The 19,470-nt window shown below is 38.6% G+C and overlaps 1 protein-coding gene and 1 pseudogene across 1 annotated transcript in view; one reads left to right on the top strand and one right to left on the bottom strand.

Annotated features, from left to right (window-relative positions):
• FKBP5 (FK506 binding protein 5) overlaps nt 1–19,470 on the top strand; it is a 152,664-nt gene that overhangs the window by 39,250 nt on the left and 93,944 nt on the right. The window lies entirely within an intron of this gene.
• LOC102818977 lies at nt 10,743–11,527 on the bottom strand (annotated as a pseudogene).

Below are 19,470 nucleotides of genomic sequence, written 5' to 3'. Positions count from 1 at the left end.
TTCTGCCATTGAAAACTCTATAGAACACAGTTCTACTCTGACACACTGGGTCATATGAGGGCTTCAAAAAGTTTGTGGTAAAATGGAATTGAAACAAAATGCAGTTTTTCCACAAATTTTTTGAAGCCCCCTCTATGAATTGAGATTGACTTGACAGCAACTGGTGGTTTTGCTTTCATGTAAATGTAAAAAACAGAACTCAGTTCGTTAAATGAGAAAGTATTATGTTCCTTCTGCATTATTACTGTAAATGTAAAGAACAGAGCTCAGTTAGTTAATGAGAAAGTATTATGTTCCTTCTGCATTATTACTCTGGTTGTATAACGTACTATAGGAATAAATTCATCCCCCCCCAAAAAAATAACAAACCATGTAACTGGACACTATTTGAAGATAGTCGCTTTTTTTGGGGGGCGGGGGGGGGGGCTTCTTTATGTTTCTTATTGTTCTCCTTTGTAAATATCTTGCACCTCAGCTCCAATCCAACAAAAAAAGGGAAAAAGGAAAAAAGCCAATTGAAATTTTGATAGGGATTCTGTTGATCAGTTTGAGGACCATGCACTAAAATATTAGGCAGCCATTTTTAATTATGATTATGAAACAATAGAAACATTAAAAATTGCTTAATGCTTAGTGGAAAGAGCAGAATATAAAGTGTATCCACTATGATTGCATCTATGAAATATGTGCACTGTGATTCCAGCTGTTTGAAAAATGCATGTGCAAAAGGCTGTGGAAAAGTATCTCTAAATGGTAGTTTTATGATATGGCTAGTTTTTTCTTTTATTTCCCAAACTTTCTGTTGTTAAATGCTATCGAGTAGGTTGTGACTCATAGTGACCCTGTATAGGGTTTCCGAGGCGTAATTGTAGAGTTTGTACCACCAACCTTATGTTTAGCAGTCCAGTGCTTATCCTACAGTGCTCCACCAGGACTCCTAAACTTTCTGTACTATGTACCTATATATTACATTTAAGATTTTAAACATTTAAGGAAGTTTAGTCCAGTAGAGTAATTTTAAAAATCAAGTCAGCTTTCAGCCCTGTAGACAAAGAGCAGAATTATCTAACTTCCTAGAGTGTGTACAGGTGGGGGTCTGGAGCCTCAGGTTGTGGTTTGAATAAGGTCATCTCAGATTGCACACTCAACAGTTTGAATTCTCTTTTTCTCTACAGTTAGTTTCATTCTATATCTCCTCCATCTCATGACTCTCCTTTAAAAGCCTTTCCCTTACTCCCTAGATTAGGAATTTCCTTAGAACTTTTAGATGACATCTTGAATATTTGGCTAGTCTGTGTAATTGCCAGTGGAATGCATGGTGGTAAAGTAACTTGAGAGCAAGGAACTGGACAACATGGAGTCTGGACCGGAGAATCCACTTTGATAGAAGGTGATTTGGGGAGAAGAGAGAGAGGAGTTCTTACTGCTTTCTTCTAACTGCTTTCTCGGATCCTGCTGTGTTCTACCCACTCCTTTGTATCTGTACGTTTTCCTGTGAGAGCATGGGCTCTGAAGGGCAGACTGTAGAGAACATCTTCGTAGCTACGCCCTACCGCCTTCACTTTTCTCTTAGTGCTTTAGTAAAGGAGGCTTGTGGTGTAAAGGTTAAACACTTGGTTGTTAACCCAAGGTTGGTGGACAGAACCTGTACCTTTTCTATGGTAGAAAAGGGCTGGCCGTTTACTCCCATTAAGATTACCGCCTAGGGCAGTGTAATGAGGCAGTTCTGTGAGTAGGGTTGCTATGATTGAGCGCTGGCTCAACAGCACACAGCAACAGTGCCTTAGGAAGCATTCTGTTGGATGGTGATTGGCATAACCTTCAAATGGTGTCGTCGAGTCAGTTCCCACTTATAAGGACCCTGTATAGTGTTTTCTCGGGCTGTAAATCTTTGCAGGAGCAGAAAGCCTCATCTTTCTCTAGCAGAGCAGCTGTTGGACTTAAACCGTGGACTTTGTGGTTCACAGTCCATTGATTATCCTACAGAGCCAACACACTCTCTCAGACAGTGCTGTTATTGTTAAGTGCTGTGGAGTCAGTTCTGACTCATAACGACCCCCTATCAGGTTTCCAAGGAACAGTTGGTGGGTTTGAACTGACCACCTTGTGGGTCGAAATCCAGAGCTGATCCGGTAGCACCACACCAGAAATTAAAAGTTGAAATTGCACAAAAAGAAGGGAGCTGTGTGAGTCAGTGACAATACTGTTCAATGTTATTTGTAAACTCCACAGTGTGTAGTCTAATTAGTGTGAAGGTTTTAGTTCAAACAATATTCAAATCTCACTGTAGGAAAACCCACCAGCTACTCCTTTTAAACCCTATACAGTGTAGTTCTGAGTTGGAAGTTACTTGATAGCACTTAACAACTACAATAACATAGTGAAATATTTTATAAATTTTGCATATAAGAACTGGGCATTTGTAGTTTGTTCCAAAACAAAAGCAAGACTTAAGGACCTGACAAAAACCATTACCACCAATGTCAACCACACGTAGTATTATGACCCTGAAGTACATGATGATTTTTATTATTTATAGTGTATATTTTTCAGTTGAATAAATAAAGTTTTTAACTTAGATTTTTTATTTTAAAATATTTAAAATATATTACTGTATTAATGGACTTTTTGAAGTGCAAATTCATTTTTCATTCTAATTTTTGTTTAAGGTTTAAAATGATTGTTTCTTGTGTTAGTTTTTAAAAAAGAGATATTGCAGTTTATAAAACCAGAAATAAGCACAAAACCAAACTTTGTCTACTATTTTAAAATAAAAATATCTGCCATTTCATGAGAGAGATTTATTAGTTACAGCTTTTGACTTCCCTAGCGTCATGGAAAAACTGTACATTTCAAAATTCAAACTGTCTAGATTTGTTCTAAATAGTGTTTATTTTATAAGCCGCTTCTCAACCCCGCCCCTGATTTAAAATCTATACATACTATTTGTTTTCCCTTTTCTGGCTTAGAAATGTACTATGAACTTTTGTTTCCAGCTTAGATGGACGGAGTGATAGAAATCTTCCTGATGTAACAACAAAAACTTGACAGAATATATGAAACAACAGTTTCAAACATTGACCAACAGGCAGGGAGGACAATGATCCCTGAAAGAATGGAAACAAGGCAAGCTTTGCAAATTATGCAAGTTTACTGCCTGGTGTAGCACTATAGGATAAGCACTAGACTGTTAACCACAAGGTTGACGGTCCAAACCCACCAGCTGCTCCTCGGAAAACCTACACAAGGTCACTGTGAATCGAAACAGACTGGATGGCATTTAACATCAGTAACAACAACAATTGACTCGAGAGTGTGCAGGCTGCAGTGTAGGGAGGGAGCACCCAGGCAGGGAGCACCCAGGCAGGTCACAACCATCTCCTTGAGTTGAGAAGTTACCGGAGAGGAGACAGCTCCAGGAATATGCAAAGGATCCCCCCCTAAGTTTTCTTATGAGTACTAGTAAGTGTACAAAGAACCACCCAAAAGGATTAGAAGGCACAAACCTGATTCTTATTCAAGATTGGGAATAGCTTGTATTCCCCACAACCAAAATAGAAAAATTTCATAAGTCACAGAATATTAGGTAGAATACTCAGCAGTATTTCTAAACTGCTAAAAAGAAAGAATTGCTAATCTACAATTCCACATCCAACAAAAATACCTTTTAAAATCGAAGGTGAAACAGAAGAATTTTTAGACATGCGGAAACTGAAATAATTTGTCACCAGTAGACCTGCGCTATAAGAAATGTTAGAAATACTTCAAGCAGAAGAAACATGTTATCAGATGGAAATCTGGATCTACACCAAGAATGAAAAGCACTGGAAATGGCTTATACATAGTTTAATCTCTTACAGATATAATTGGTAAAAGGAAATTGTATTGTGGAGTTTACACCATATATAGATGTGGAATGCATGACAACAAAAGCACAAGCATTAGAGGGGGAAATGCAAAAGTATACTCGTAAGATTTTTTTCATATGTCTGTGACGGAGTTCTGGTGTGACGCTGTAGGATAAACACTGAACTGTTGGCAACATGGTCATCAGTTCAAACCCAACAGCCCCTCCTTGGAAACATTGCTATGAGTTGGAACCAACTTGACGGCACTTAACAACAGCAACAGTATAGTATGTGAGGTGATATTGTTGTGAGGTGATATAGCAACACTTAAAGGTAGAATGTGATGAAGTAAAGATATATTCTTAAATGCCGCAACTAAAAAGAAGTTACTCTTAACAAACTAACAAAGTTAGTTGTTGTTAAGTGCTGTAAATTATCATAGCGACCCTATATAGTGTTTCCAAGGGAGCAGATGCTGAGTTTGAACTATTGACCTTGTGGTTCAAACCAACCCTGTGGTCCAGTGCTTTGTCCCACAGTGCCACACCAGGACTCCAACAAAGGAGGTAGAATGAAATTTAAAAGATACTCAATGCAAACAAAGTCAGAAAAGAACAAAGGACAAATAGAAAACAAATAGTAATATAGTGTATTTATACCAACCAGTACTGATTATCACAGAGTCGATTCCAACTCATAGAGACCCCATGTGTGTGTCAGATTAGAACTGTACTCCATAGGGTTTTCAAGGTCTGTGATATTTTAGGAATAGACTGCCAAGCTGTTCTTCCTAAGTACCACTAAGTGGACTTGAACTACCAACCTTTTAGTTAGCAACCAAACGTGTTAACCATTTGCACCCCCTAATGACTCCATGTTTATGTCAAACCATAGCAATAATTATTAAAGGTAAATGATTCAAATGCGCCAATTAAAGACAAAGATTAGTAGATTGGATAATAAAGCAAAGCTGTCGTTATACATATAAAGCTGCAATACATATAAAGATACAAACAGGCTAAAAGAAAAAGATTGGAAAAGACTATTCCATGCTAACATTAATCAAAAGAAAGCTGGAATGACTGTATTAATTTCAGATAAAATGAATATAGAGCAAAAATTATTATTATCAGGGATAAAGATGGTCATTTCATAATGATAAAGGGGATCAGTTCAAGTGAAATGAACAATCTTAAACATTTATGCTCCTCATAGCTGTTTCAAAATATACAAAGCAGAAAATGATAGAACTGAAAAGTGAAATAGACAAATCCACAATTTTAGTTGAAGATTGAAGCACCCCTTTCACAATAATTAAAAGTTGTTAAGTACTGTCAAGTCCGTTATAACTCATAGCAACCCTATACAGGGTTTCTGAGGAGCAGCTGTTGAGTTTGAACCACCGACCTGGAGATTCAAACCAACCTTATGGTCCAGTGCTTATCCTACAGCACCACACCAGATAAACCAAATAACCTAATTGACATTTACATAGCATTCTACCCAACACAAGCAGATTATACAGTGTTTTTTTCTTCTCAGTTGCACACTGAAAATTTACTAACATAGATTATATTTTGGATCACAAAACAGTTTCAATAAATTTAAAATGATTTAAGTTATACAATATAATTCTTCTCACCAAAATGGTATTAAAGCAGAAATTAGTAACAGGAAGATGTCTGGAAATCCCCAAATATTTTAGAAACTAACACATTTTGAGGAATCCATGGGTCAAAATAAAAGTAAAAAGTGATTTTAGAAAGAATTTTAAAAAATGTTTAATTGTGAATTATGTGATAGTTTACATGGGAGAACATTGGTTTTACATTCATTTTATCGTAAACCCCCCCTCCCCCCCAGTCGTCAGCACACAGCCCCTCTTCCTCTCTGGATCTCAGGTCCCCAGCCGCTCCATCTCTCCAAGTCATCGTCTCTGCCTCCATCTCAGGCATTACTGCTTCTCTCTGGGTAGGGTCCCGCTCTCTGCTCTTCTCCCTTGATGGTCCCAGGGCCCTCCGCTCCTAGACTGAACAATATTAATCCCGCCCCTCCTTGCTATAAAATGTCCACTTTTACACTTCCAACCCTCACAATCAGTCCTGATAACCATTACTCACTATAGAATCACAAGAAACCCATCAGCATTTCATTTCATCAGCTCTGTCTAGACAGATTGGATACTACTCACTGGAAATTCTACCTTCCTCCACGACCTTTGGATCTAGGTTTCCTCCTGAAAGCTTGTAAGCCAGTCACTTCTTGCCTTTGTGGGCTCCCTCCCCCCGATTTTGGGTAGCCAATGTCCAAGTTGCCCCTTCCTGTGTACTCTGTGTGTGGAGGGGATGGGAATGAGTCTTGCAGTAGGGATTTGTTTCCTCTTTTGAGCTACTGCATCCATAGGTGTAGTTCAAGTTCATCAACTTGTATCAGATTACGCTTTTTTTCTCTTCTTTCTTCTTCGGGTTGAGCTCTGATCATCCAGTCCCTGAAGCCAGGTCAAGTGGGTGTTATCTGTAAGTGTGGGTGTTCTTGCAACTATCTGCTCTCTTCTTATCAGCAGGACGCTTCACTTTCCACTCTAATCCTCTGTGGCTGTGTCACTGACTCTGGGCCCAATAGTCCCCAGGTCTTGCCACACTGCTGGCTGCGCAGGTCTCCACCCAAGTTCACAGGAGTCTATTGAACATTGTAGGGCTTAGCTTGCAGCTTCATTGCTGTTTTTCCCTCACTTACCCTTATGGATGATGAGCGTGGTCACCAATCAGAGTGTGTATTCCCATTGAGTTTTAGTCTTGGAAGAGGATTTGCACTGAGGAGACCCTACCACTTGCCTTGATGTCTCCTGGGCAAGCAACTTGCTTGTTCTTGTAGTAACAGTAGGTCTGCCTCTATTGTTTTGTATTCTTCCTGTAGTTCTTTCTTTCAAGAAGTATCTTCTGTTTTTCTAGCTGCTCCAGGTTGTTCTGCTCGTCCTTTCAAGTGGAAATTTCCCATCTCTGTAGATATGGATGTGGTTCAGGCTTCCACCTATAGTCTTATATAATGCAGAGGCTCCTCAGGAAGTCTCCTTCACTGGGCACGTTGTAGCCCCATTTTAAGTTAGAAAGAATTTTTTACAGAATGAAAATGAAAATACAGCATATGAAAATTTGTGGGATGTAGAAAGGTTTTGGCACTAAATGCCTACATTAAAGAAGAAATGAGGTTGCAGACCCATGTCCTCAGCTTCTGTCTTCAGAAACGACAAAAAGAGGAGCAAATTAAACCCACAGTAAGCAGAAGAGTAAATTAGATATAAAAGCCCAAATCAATGAAATAAAAAACAAAAAATGTTTTAAAAAAAGTTATAAAAAGCTAGTTCATTGAAAAGACCTGACTAATCTAGCCTAAATAATCAGGAAAAAGAGAAAGATACAAATGACTAGTATTAGATGTGAGAAGTGAGATAGCTACAGATTCTAGAGGTATTACAAAGATTAATAAGGAAATATTAATTACTTTAAGTCAGTACATTAGACACTTAACATAAAATGGGAAGATTCCTCCAAAGACACAAACTACCAAAGTTCATTCAAGAAAAGATTGATGATCTGAACAGTTCTATTGAATTTGTAGTTAAAAATATTCCCACAAAGAAAACTTCAGGCCCAATTGCTTCTCTGATGAATTTTACGGAACATTTTAGGAAGGCGTAATACCAATTCTACATGAACTCTTCCATAAAATTGGTGAAGAGGAAATATTTCTTAACCCATTCTGTGAGATAAATGTATTACAAAAAAAGAAAATTGCACATCAGTTTTTCTCAAGAAGATAGTTGCAAAATTCTTGACAAAGTTTAAAAATCAAATCTAATAATACATAAAAATGATAAAATACAACATAACTAAGTGGGGTTTATCCCAGGAATGCAAGTTTGGTTTAGCATTAGAAACTCAGTCAATGAATTCATCATATTAGAATAGAAAAAATAGAAAAACTATATAACTCAATAGATGCAGGGAAAGCATTTGACAAAATTGAGCATCCATTATTGGTTAAAACTGTCAACAAACTAGAATATTTAATGGTGAAATGCTGACTACGTTCTCTTTAGGATCAAAGATGTTTGGACTAATGAACCATGCAAACCCACCCTTTGTGACCCTGAGACCAGAACTCATGATGCCTGGGTACCACTGCTGATCATCCTAAAGGGATCACAATTGAAGGTCCTGGATAAGTGGGAGTAAAATGCGGAACAAAACTCAAAATCATGAAAAGAAATTCACCCCAAGATTACTAGTTTGGTAGAACCCTTGGGAATGTGCTCCTTACAGACCCTTCAAACCTGGAATTGAACTCACCCACATAGCTCAGTCTTCTGCAAAACAATCTACAGGCCCATAAGGTAAACAGTAACACCACTCCTTAGACCACCCAACCATATGTGATCAAAAGGGCAACATTTACCCAGGGTTAAAACCCCAACAAGATGGATTGGTCAAGTGGCAGCATCGATGGACTCAAGTGTGGCAACAGTAGTGAGGCTGGCCCAGGATCGGGCAGTGTTTAGTTCTGCTGTGCATAAGGTCACTATGAGTCAGTACCGACTCGATGACATCTAACAACAACAACAAAGCTCAGAAGGCAGGAAGGGACAGGAAAGAAGGACAAATGGAAACGTGGAGCACAGGGAGGAAGTAGAGAGTGCTGTCACATTGTGGAGATAGATTGCAGTCAATATCACAAATCAAATGTGTTTGAATTGTTATATAGAAAACCAACTTGTTCTGTCAACTTTCACTCAGATCACAATGAAGTGTTCTTTTTAAAGAAAGATCAAAGGTGTTCATTATCACTACTTCTATTCAACATTATACTATTGGAGGTTCTAGTCAGTGCACTCAGATAAGAAAAGGAGGTAAAAGGCAACCGAACTGAAAAGAAAAAGATAAAACTATCTTTATCTGTAGATGACATTGCCTTTGATTTTTATAAAAATGTAATTAGAATAATTAAGTGAGGTGAGCTTGGCAAAGCTGTAAGATACAGATCGTATTGGAAGGTCAATTTTATATTTATATATTTAGCAGTGAACAATCAGGAGTTGAAAATCGTAAACCAATACAATTTGCAGTAATATAAAAAATATGAAAAAGTTAAGAATGAATTTCATAAAATATATGTAAGACCTGTATACTGAAAACGATAAAATTGCTAAAAGAAATGAAAGAAGATGTCAGTTTTCTTTGAATGAATTCTTTTCAATGAATCCCAATCCAAATCCCAGCAAACATTTTTTTTTTATTTAAATAAATTGTCAAGCTGGTTTAAAAGAGTCTATGGACATAGTTAGACAGTAATTGTTATTGTTGTTACGTGCTGCCAAGTTGATTTCAACCTATAGTGACCCTGTATCCAAGGAGCAGCTGGTGAGCTTGAACCACCGACCTTGCAGTTCAAATGACTTTGCAGTCTGATGCATTAGCCCACAACACCACCCCAGGACTTCACAGTAATGGTAATAACAAACTATTTATGGATAGATACATAGGTGTATAGGCAAGCTCAACAGGTGTAGAATTGCATATGAGAGAATACCCATGAGTTTTTATAGGTTTGGCAGAGGAGATTTTTACATGGCTATATGTACATGTTGCAATTATATTCATGTATATAGTAGAGCACACAAGGGGAAAATATGAAAACTTTTTAGCCATAATCAAATTCCTTGAGGGCTTAGGGGCTCAGGACCATAGTCATAGGGACATCTAAGCCAATTGGCATAACACAGTCCACAAAGATAATGTTCTATATCCTACTTTGGTGAATAGTGACTAGGGTCAGTCGCTTAGGAGCAGCCATCTAAGATGGAACTGTTGGTCTCTTCATCTGGAGCAAAGAGGAATGAAGAAAGTCAAAGACTCTAAAGGACTAGTAGACCAAAGGCACCTCAGCCTCCACTAACCTGAGACCAGAAGAACTAGATGGAGCCTGGATACCTGGATACCACTACTGACTGCTCTGATCAAGGTCCTAGACAGAGGGGTAGAAAAATGTAGAACAAAATTCAGAATGATTGTGATAGAGACTGGTAGAACCCACAAGACTGTGGCCCTTAGATACCATTCAACCGTGGAACTGAACCCACCCCCAGGAATCACCTTTCAACCCCAAATAGACAGCCCTATAAAGTGAACAGTAATACCCATACCCATGATAGATCGATTCCTCAGACCATCAACCAACCATATGAGACCCAAAGGGCAGCATTTGCCCCAAAACAAAATTCAGAAGGAAGAAAGGGGTAGGAAAGAAGGATGACTGGAGATGATGAACCCAGGGAAGAAGTGGGAGAAATGCTGTTACATTAAGGGGATCACAACTAATGTCATAAAACAACATTTATACAAATTGTTCAACAGGAAAAACTGTATATGGAAAACACAGGGCCTAGAATAGTTCGACCTTACCAAATTCTGTACTTTTAATACATGCAGTGTATAATGCTTTTACTGTATCTCACTAAATCTTTTGTGTAAATAACAGTATGTGTTCTTCACTAATTCTGTCATGCTGCTCAAGTCTCCGAATCACTAAGGACTAAAAACTTAAAAATAAAATGTTCAGTGAAAGAGTTTGATTAGGGTGGGAAAATGCAAGAAGTCTCTAGCAAACTTACTTTTTTTTCAAATTGATGAATGAAAACTTTATTTTTTACACTTAAAGACTGATGAATTACCGTAACTGATTAAAAAACAAACAACACTTCAATTTAGGAGTGTAATTCTATTTACTCAGTAAATGCTAATTAAGATTTTTAAGGCACAATTTGAAAATATCCAGCATGCATGTTTGAGTACAATGGATTCAAGACCAAGAATACAAGTTACATGCATCAAGGCTAGATTACAAATGATCACAGTCATCATCAACATCAGCATAAGCATCATCATCATCTTCTCGTTTTCTTTTCATTGCATTTGATGGTTCATTGAAGGTATTTTGTGATGACACCCTATTAGTGGCAATAAGAATATTTTTGGACCCAGTTAATGATGGATTAATCAGAACATTCTGAACTGTTGATGTTGCTGGAATTGATGCGTTTACAGCAGGCGACTGGGAAGTGGATATCTGTACTGTAAACCTTTGCCTTGTAAGGGATACTGGAATCCCTACTTTAGTTGAAACAAGCATGGTTTGTGGGATTGGTGTGCCTTGGTCTGTTAGTAACTGAGCCAACACTTAACCATGGAACTGTTATTCTTCCTATAGAAGCAGATGTCTTTCTCTTTAAAGATTTAAGTCTATAATTTGGAGCAGTTAAATGATACCTATCAGGTAGGAATCTAGGACCAAAATATGGCTTGATCAGTGGCAAAAGGGTTTGAGTTCCTTGCCTTACAATATCTGACAAAAAAATGTCAAGGAGTAGGAGAGGTTAAAGACTGGTCAGCAGGACATTGGATTGCCAATCGCACATCATCTGCATCAACAGTTGTTTTCTTAGTATGGCTTGAATAAATTTTTGCATCATCTAGATTTGTAGTCACATATCGGAAGGCATACTCCAACATCTGATTTATAACTCTTGGCTCATATTCTGTAATCCCCATGTCCTTTAGGATTTATGCTGTCATCTGTGCATCTTTCAGCATGCTCATGGGAGAAATCATCTGGCCAGATTCCATGATATCCAGTGATTAGACTTCTAAATCACCGACATTAATGTATTTCAGTCCTGATCTTGATGCAAGTTCTTTGCCTAGTGTGGTTTTTCCAACCCCTGGTGAACCTCTCCCACCTCACCGAGTTGGGTCTCTCAAACTTACTTATAAAAAATGTTTATTGTTGTAAAATATACACAAAATTTGTCATTGTAACAGTTCTCAAGCATACGGTTCAGTGGCATTAATGAAACACACAGCATTGTGCAGCCATCACCACTGTTTGTTTCCAAAACTTGTCATCACCCCAAACAGAAACTCTGTATGCATCAAGCAATAACTCCCCATCTCCCTCTCCTCCCAGCCCATGGTAACCACTAATCTACTTTATGTCTCCACGCATTCATCTAGTACAGATACATCCTATAAACGGGATAATACAGTCTGTCTTTTTGTGTCTGGCTTATTTCACTTAGCATGTTTTTAAGGTTCATTCATGTCATAGTATGTATTAGAATTTCATTCCTTTCAACGGTGGAATAATTTTCCATAATATTTGTGTATGTAAGATACCACATTTTGTTTATGCATTCATCAGTTGATGGATGCCTAGGTTGTTTTAATCTTTTGGCTCTTGTGAAAATGCTGCAATGAACGTTTTAGCAAGTAGATATCTGATTCTCTGCTTTAAATTCTTTTGTTTATAAAAAAGGGATCTAAAAAGTTCGTGGAAAAATTCCATTATCTTTTTTTTTTTTTTTTAATGATTTAAATGTTTTATTGTGAATTATGTGATAGTTTACATGGGAGAACATTAGTTTTACATTCATCCTATCGTATATCATTTCATTGCCATGGTTACAACCCCCTCCATGCATCATCAACCAACCAGAGGGTATGCCCTATGTCAGCACACAGCCCCTCTCCCTCTCTGGGTCTAAAGTCCCCAGCTGCTCCATCTCTCCATATCATTGTCTCTGCCTCCATCTCTGGCATCACTGCTTCTCTGGGTAGGGTCAGGTTCTCCGTTCTTCTCCCTTGATGGTCTCAGGGACCTCTGCTCCTAGACTGCAAAGTTAATCACTTCCCTCCTTGCTACAAAACTTCTACCTTTACATTTCCAACCCTCAATCAGTCCTGATAACAATTATTCACTATTGTACTGCAAGAGACCTATCAGCATTTTCTTTCATCAGCCTGCCTCGATATATTGGATTCTACTCAGTGGAGATTCTGTCTTCCTCCATGCCCTCTGGATCTAGGTTCTGTCTTGAAAGTTTGTAAGCCAGTCACTTCTTGACTTTGCAGCCCTCCCACTTTGGGTAGCCAATGTCCAAGTTGCCCATCCCTGTCTACTCTGTATGATGGGGGTGGGAGTGATCCTTGCTGTAAAGATTTGTTCCTCTCTTTTGAGCTGCTGCATCCATAGGTGTAGGTCAAGTTCATCAAATTGTATCAGATTACTCTTTTTTTTCCTCTTCTTCCTTCTTCTAGTTGAGCTCTGATCATCTAGTCATTGAAGCCAGGTCAAGTGGGTATTATCTACAAGTGTGGGTTGTGTAGATACCCTCTCTTCTTATCAGCTGGATGCTTCACTCTCCACTCTATTCCTCTGTGGCTATGTCACTGACTCTGGGCCCAAGAGTCCCCAGGTCTTGCAACACTGCTGGCCAACCAGGTCTCCACCAGGGTTCACAGGAGTCTATCGATCGTTGTAGGGCTTAGCTTGCCGCTTCATTGCTGTTTTTCCCTCACTTTCCCTTACTGGTGACGAGCATGGTCACCACTCAGAGCGTGGATTCCCATTGAGTCTTAGTCTTGGAAGGGGGTTTGCTCTGAGGGGACCTGACCACTTGGCTTGATGTCTGCTGGGTGAGCAACTTGCTTGTTCTTAAAATAATCAGTCAGTCTGCCTATATTGTTTTGTATTTTTCTTGTCGATCTTTCTTTTAAGATGTATCTTCTGTTCTTCTAGCCGCTCCAGGCTGGTCTGCCCATCCTTTCAAGTGGAAATTTCCCACCTCTGAAGATTCTGGATGCTGTTCAGAATTCCACCTATGGCTCTGCAGGAAGCCTCCTTCACTAGGCACGTTGTATCCCTATTTTAGGTATTCCAATCAGTTATAGGCAGAAGACGGACTTACAAACTTTCTATGGTGATATTTCTGGCTATTTCTTTCTCTCCCCCTCCAGTGTCTATTTTATAATATAATGCAAGGAAAACCAAGATTCAAAAGGCAGCCAAGCATCTTAACATTATTTCCCCCCTTTTCCCCATTCCAACCATGTCTCAATCCCTGTATCCCAGAGCCCTGTTGTTCCAAGGTTGTACATACATCATTCTTTACCTCTGTCTCACTTAGCCCATGTAAACCTGCTTAATTGTTCTCCCATGCACTTTGTTCTTCCATTCCTCTCCCCCTTCTTGTATATTGCCCCCCCCCAGCACCCAAACTATCCTGTGTCTATTTGCTGCCCTGTGCTCCACCTTCCCCTCCCTCCATTATCTTTTAATCTGTTTTTCCTAGAACTTTTTGAAATCCCCTTTCATATCCAGTAGTGGAATTGCTGGGTCATAGATATTTCTATGTTTAACCTTTTGAAGACCCATCAAACTGTTTTCTGCTACAACTGTACCATTTTCCATCCTACCACTTATGAAGGAGGGTTCCAGTTTCTCCACATCTTCACCAACACTTACTTCTTGGTTCCCATTCTTTGATACTAGCCATCCTAGTGAAGGAGACGTAGCATCTCACTCTGATTTTGATTCACATTTCTGTACAGACTGATGAATTAATTGTGATAGTGCAATGGTTTTATGAGACCACAGGGGCAGCATTTACCCAAACACAACATTCTGAAGGCAGAAAGAAGGAGGAAGGAAGGCTGACTGGAAATGGAGAACCCACGGAAGAAGTGCTGTTATAATGAGAGGATTACAACGGTCATACAACAAAGTGTATATAAATTGTTGATTGGGAAAAACTATATGGAAATACAGTTAATCTAAAGGTTCACAGTTCAAACCCATCCAGTGGCTGTGTGGAAGAAAAGACCTAAGCACCTGCTCCTTTTATAAAGCTCACAGCCGAGGAAATCCTATGAAACAGTTCACGATGCATCAGAATTGTCTTGATGGCACACAACAACAGTGACTAACGATGTTGAACATCTTTTCATGTGCTGATTGGCCATATGTTTATATTCTTTGGAGAAATGTTTATTCAAGTCCTTGGTCTATTTTTAAATTGAGTTTTTTATTGTTGTTGCTAAGTTGTAGATACCCTTTATTATACAGTTGAGAAACTGAGTAAATGCCCACGTTTTAATTATTTTCAAGTAAATAGTTGTTTTCTGAAATTTTGAAGGAAGAAGTACAGCCAGAGTGCTTCCTGGAAGCCAAGATGGCCAGACTTTGTCTCTCATACTCTGGACATATTATCAGTCCCTAGAGAAGGATATCATGTTTGGTAGAGAGGAGGGTCGGAGAAAAAGAGGAAGATCCCAATGAGATGGAATGGCACAGTGCCAGCAGCAATTGGCTCAGGCGTAGCAACGATTGTGAGATTGGCCCAGGACTGGGAAGTGTTTTGTTCTGTTGTGCATAGGGTCACTATGAGTTGGTATTGACTCGATGGCACCTAACAACAACAAATATTTGATTTTGTTTTACTGTCAAATTAGAACACTGTTATCCAACTGGCTCATACGTAAAGAGAAAGAAAGAGCACTGAGTATGAAATGGAGGAAGTCTGGAATTCTAAACTTGGGAGAAATAATTATGATTTTGATTGAATAACTAGGTGTCTGTGGTCGATAGAATAATGGACTCTCAAAAATGTCCACTTCCTAATTCCAGGAATTTGTGAACTTGGCAGATGTGATTAAAGTTATGGGCTTTGAGATGGGAGATTATCCTAGATTATCCAAGTGGACCCAACCTAATCATATAATTTCTTAAAAGCAGACAAACATTCCTGTATCCCCAGAAGAAAATGTGTTGTGGAAGAATGGTCAGAGATATGCAATGTTAACTTTGAAGCTGGAGGAAAAGCGACTGTGAGTCCAAGAATGGAGACTGCCCCTAGAAGCTGAAAAATGCCAGGAAAGAACTTTTCCTCTAGAACCCTGCCGAAATCTTGATTTTACAAAGGTAGACACATATTGGACATTTGACCACCAGAACTTTAAGGCAATAACTGTGTATTGTTTAAGTGATAATTTGTTATGGCAGACATAGGAAACTAATACGAGGGGACTTCAAAAGTTCATGAAACCATTCCATTATCTTTCCATTCTATTATCCACAAACTTTTTGAAGTCCCCTCGAACAATATCTAAGGAGGAAAACTCAGAATTAATAGTGTTTTACAAGAGGGTTAAAAGGGAAGTAAACAATGTAAAATCAAATAATTATTTCCTTTGCTCAGGAAATGCTTTTCCTTTCATATGTTGGTAGGTCCATTGAGTTGGTTCTGACTCATAGTGACCTTATTCTCAACAGAACGAAACACTGCCCAGGCCTGCGCCATCCTCACAGTAGTTAGGTTGAGCCCATTGTTGCAGCCACTGTGTCATTTCATTTCGTTGGGGGTCTTCCTCTTTTTCACCGACCCTCCACTTTCCCAAGCATGATGTCCATCCTGATAACGTCCTAAGAATGAGAGACAAAGTCTCAGCATCCTCACTTCTAAGGAGCAATCTGACAGTACTTCTTCCAAGATAGATTTGTTTGTTCTTCTGGTAGTACTTTTAATATTCTTCTCCAACTTCATAATTCAAGTGCATCGATTCTTACATAATCTTCCTTATTCATTGTCCAACTTTCACATGCATATGAGGTGACTGAAAATACTAAGGCTTGGGTCAGGCACATCTTTGGTTCCAAACTAACAGTATGCTCTTAACACTTTAAAGAAGTCTTTTGCAGCAGATCTGCCCAATGCAGGTAGTCATTTGATTTCTTGACGCTGCTTCTATGAGTGTTGATTATAGATCTAAGCAAAATGAAATCTTTGACAACTTCAGTCTTTTTTCTGTCATGGTATGTCTTTTCTCTGACATGATATTTATTGGTCCACTTGTGAAAATTTTTGTTTTCTTTACTTTGAGGTGCAACACATACTGAAGGTTGTAGTCTTTGATCTTCATAACTATTTTAAGTCCTTTACACTTCCAGCAAGCCAGGATGTGTCATCTACATATCGCAGGTTGTTAATGAGTCTTGCTCCAATCCTGATGCCATGTTCTTCACATAATCTAGCTTCTCAGATTGTTTGTTTAGCATACAGACTGAGTAAGTATGGTGAAAGGATACAACTGTGCCACACATCTTTCCTAATTTTGAACCATTCAGTATCACCTTGTTCTGTTCTAATGATTGCTCCTGGTCTATGTCCAAGTTCTTCATGAGCACAGTTAAGTGTTTGAAATAACCATTTCATACAGTATTTTCCATGTTTCCTTCCATATATTAAATGTCATTTTCCCATACAGTAAAAAATATGTTTATAGTTTTAAAGTAATTTTGAATATAAACTATTAGATTTAGAATAAACCTACCATTATAGTCTAACCCTCAGAACTGTGCAGATGGAGAAACCAACTGTGGATCAAAGATTCCACAGCTAGTCCTCCTGGCATGGTGCATTGTACCTTTAATTAGAAATATGTTCAGGATAGTGGAATATCTGAATCATGGCTAAGGGTGTTTACTTAGGGAGATGAGTCTTCATCTAGTTGACAGGATTAGCTAATTAGATGAAGTTGTCACCTTGGAAGGCCCTAAAACCCTGACTCTGATGAGATGGAGTAAGTCATATTAACAACAGACTTTACTGGTCAGTCACTTGATCTGCATACAGGAAAAGGTACCTGTCCTGAATGGAAGGATTTGACAGATCCAAAACACACTTCCTTGTTTCCTCCTGCCTGGGGTGCTATATCCTTATAGATTCCATTTCCTCACAGACTACCCACTGAGTCTTCTCAGTGGTGGAATAACCACCTTTATTAAAATCCTGTGCCTAGAGATATTTGGTCATGAACTTGAGAGCAGCATTCATTCCCTTCTCTTTACTCCTGTGGACATTTAAGGTGGCTAGGGTTTTTGTTCATGATGCTCCATAGGATAAGCACTGGACTTTGAACCACAAGATCGGCAGTTCAAGCCCACTAGCCGCTCCATGGGAGAAAGATGAGGCTTCCTGCTCTCACAAAAGATGTAAAGCTTCAGAAACCTATACAGGGTGTCTGTGAGTCGAAACTGACTCCACAACACTTAACAAAAACAATAAATGTTCTCAGACCCAAAACACCATTCTTGCACAGTTTTTCACTTGGACATATACTAAACTTTGGAAAAAATATTAGTGAAGCCAAGTTTTAAATCTGTTTCATTTATATTATAGTACTTTTATTTTAGCTCATGAGTTGAACTTTTGAAGCTTTTGAAGGGATAATACTATATGTTATAATGTTGTTGTTAAGTGCCATTGAGTCAGTTCCGACCCATAGTGATCCTGGATAGGATAGGATGCAATATTATACAAAAGAGATGATTTACAGCAAACTTTTATTATCCCAGGACTTCCTCTGCAGTCCAACTCTGAACCATCTCTTCTTCCAGTAGATAGTTAATATATACTTAGTGATTGATGGCTTGATGTAGACGTCTGTTCTTGGATGCCAAACTGAAATAATTACAATAAATCTGCTATGCGTTTGTGTATGCACAGTAAGAGCTATGCATGAGTGGGTAAGATTTTAAAATGCTTTCTCATTTAAGGGAATCTGACCATTTAGTTACGTTAACGGAAGTTTTCAGTAGACTGGTAGTGAACTGTTAAGTGTCTTTTCATTTTTCTGTTATGTCTCGGGTGTTTGCTGACCAGCATTTTGGAGAGTATGTGCTTATCTGGCATGTTCATTACAGAAAGAACTGTGTGTTCCCTCTCTCAGGTACTGACTGGGTAGCAGTTTCACCCCTTTGGACAGTTCAACACAGCTAGCTTTATCATAGATTAATATCCATAGTGACATAGTGATTGTAAATCCAGAAAAAAACCTAGACTGGGAGGAAGAAGAAAAGCCTCTCACGAAATCAGTGAAACTTTTTACTGTGTCTTGTGGGTTTTTATGAATTGTCTACTCTTACTGCCTTTTTCATGTTAAACTATAGGAAAAAAAGATGTTTCAATTATGTTTTATTTATTTACAAAAATCTATACCCCATATATTAAAACTGGAACTAATGTATAATACTTGGGGAATTGAGTTTCTTGATTTTATTCTTCCAGATTTATTTTTAAATAAGTCTGAGAGTTCAGGTTAAGTATTTTGGTTTTGGTCTTACCTTTCCGCATGTTACTGCTCTTCATGTGGATTTCAAACTGTTCGTGAGAACCGTCCTCTGAGATTACTAAGATAGCTGCATCCATTGAAGAGTCTGAAGCACAGATGAAGGGCAAGTTCCTGTATTAGATGGGGCATATAAAGCTAGCAGATCAGCTTATACAGGCTCCCTATTTACTTGAGTATTAAACAGAACACATTGTCTCCAGTGCAGCAGGGTTACAACCAAAAGAAAATGTTTGGGATTTGTGTGTGTGCTTCATTTTTTATATTTTAACTAGTTTTACATGTATAATTCAGTGGCATTAGCATTCACCATGTTTATAACTCTTCACAAAAACTTTGTACCCCTCTTGCCCCCCACCCCCATAACCCCCTCCTACTTGCCCCAGGTAATTGCTAATGAACTTTGGTCTCTGTGCACTTTCCTATTCTGGAGATTTCATATAAGTGGCAACGTACAATATTTGACTTATTTCACTCACCGTAATGTTTTCAAGATTCATCCATGTACTAGCTTTTGTGGTTGTTAGGTACCAGTGAGTTGATTCCAACTCAAAGTACCCTATACAACCGAACAAAACACTGCCTGGTTCTGTACCACCCTTACC

This window comes from Chrysochloris asiatica, unplaced genomic scaffold (assembly GCF_000296735.1).
Source record: "Chrysochloris asiatica unplaced genomic scaffold, ChrAsi1.0 scaffold00038, whole genome shotgun sequence".
Lineage (NCBI taxonomy): Eukaryota > Metazoa > Chordata > Mammalia > Afrosoricida > Chrysochloridae > Chrysochloris > Chrysochloris asiatica.
This window is presented reverse-complemented; position numbering and strand designations above follow the sequence as displayed.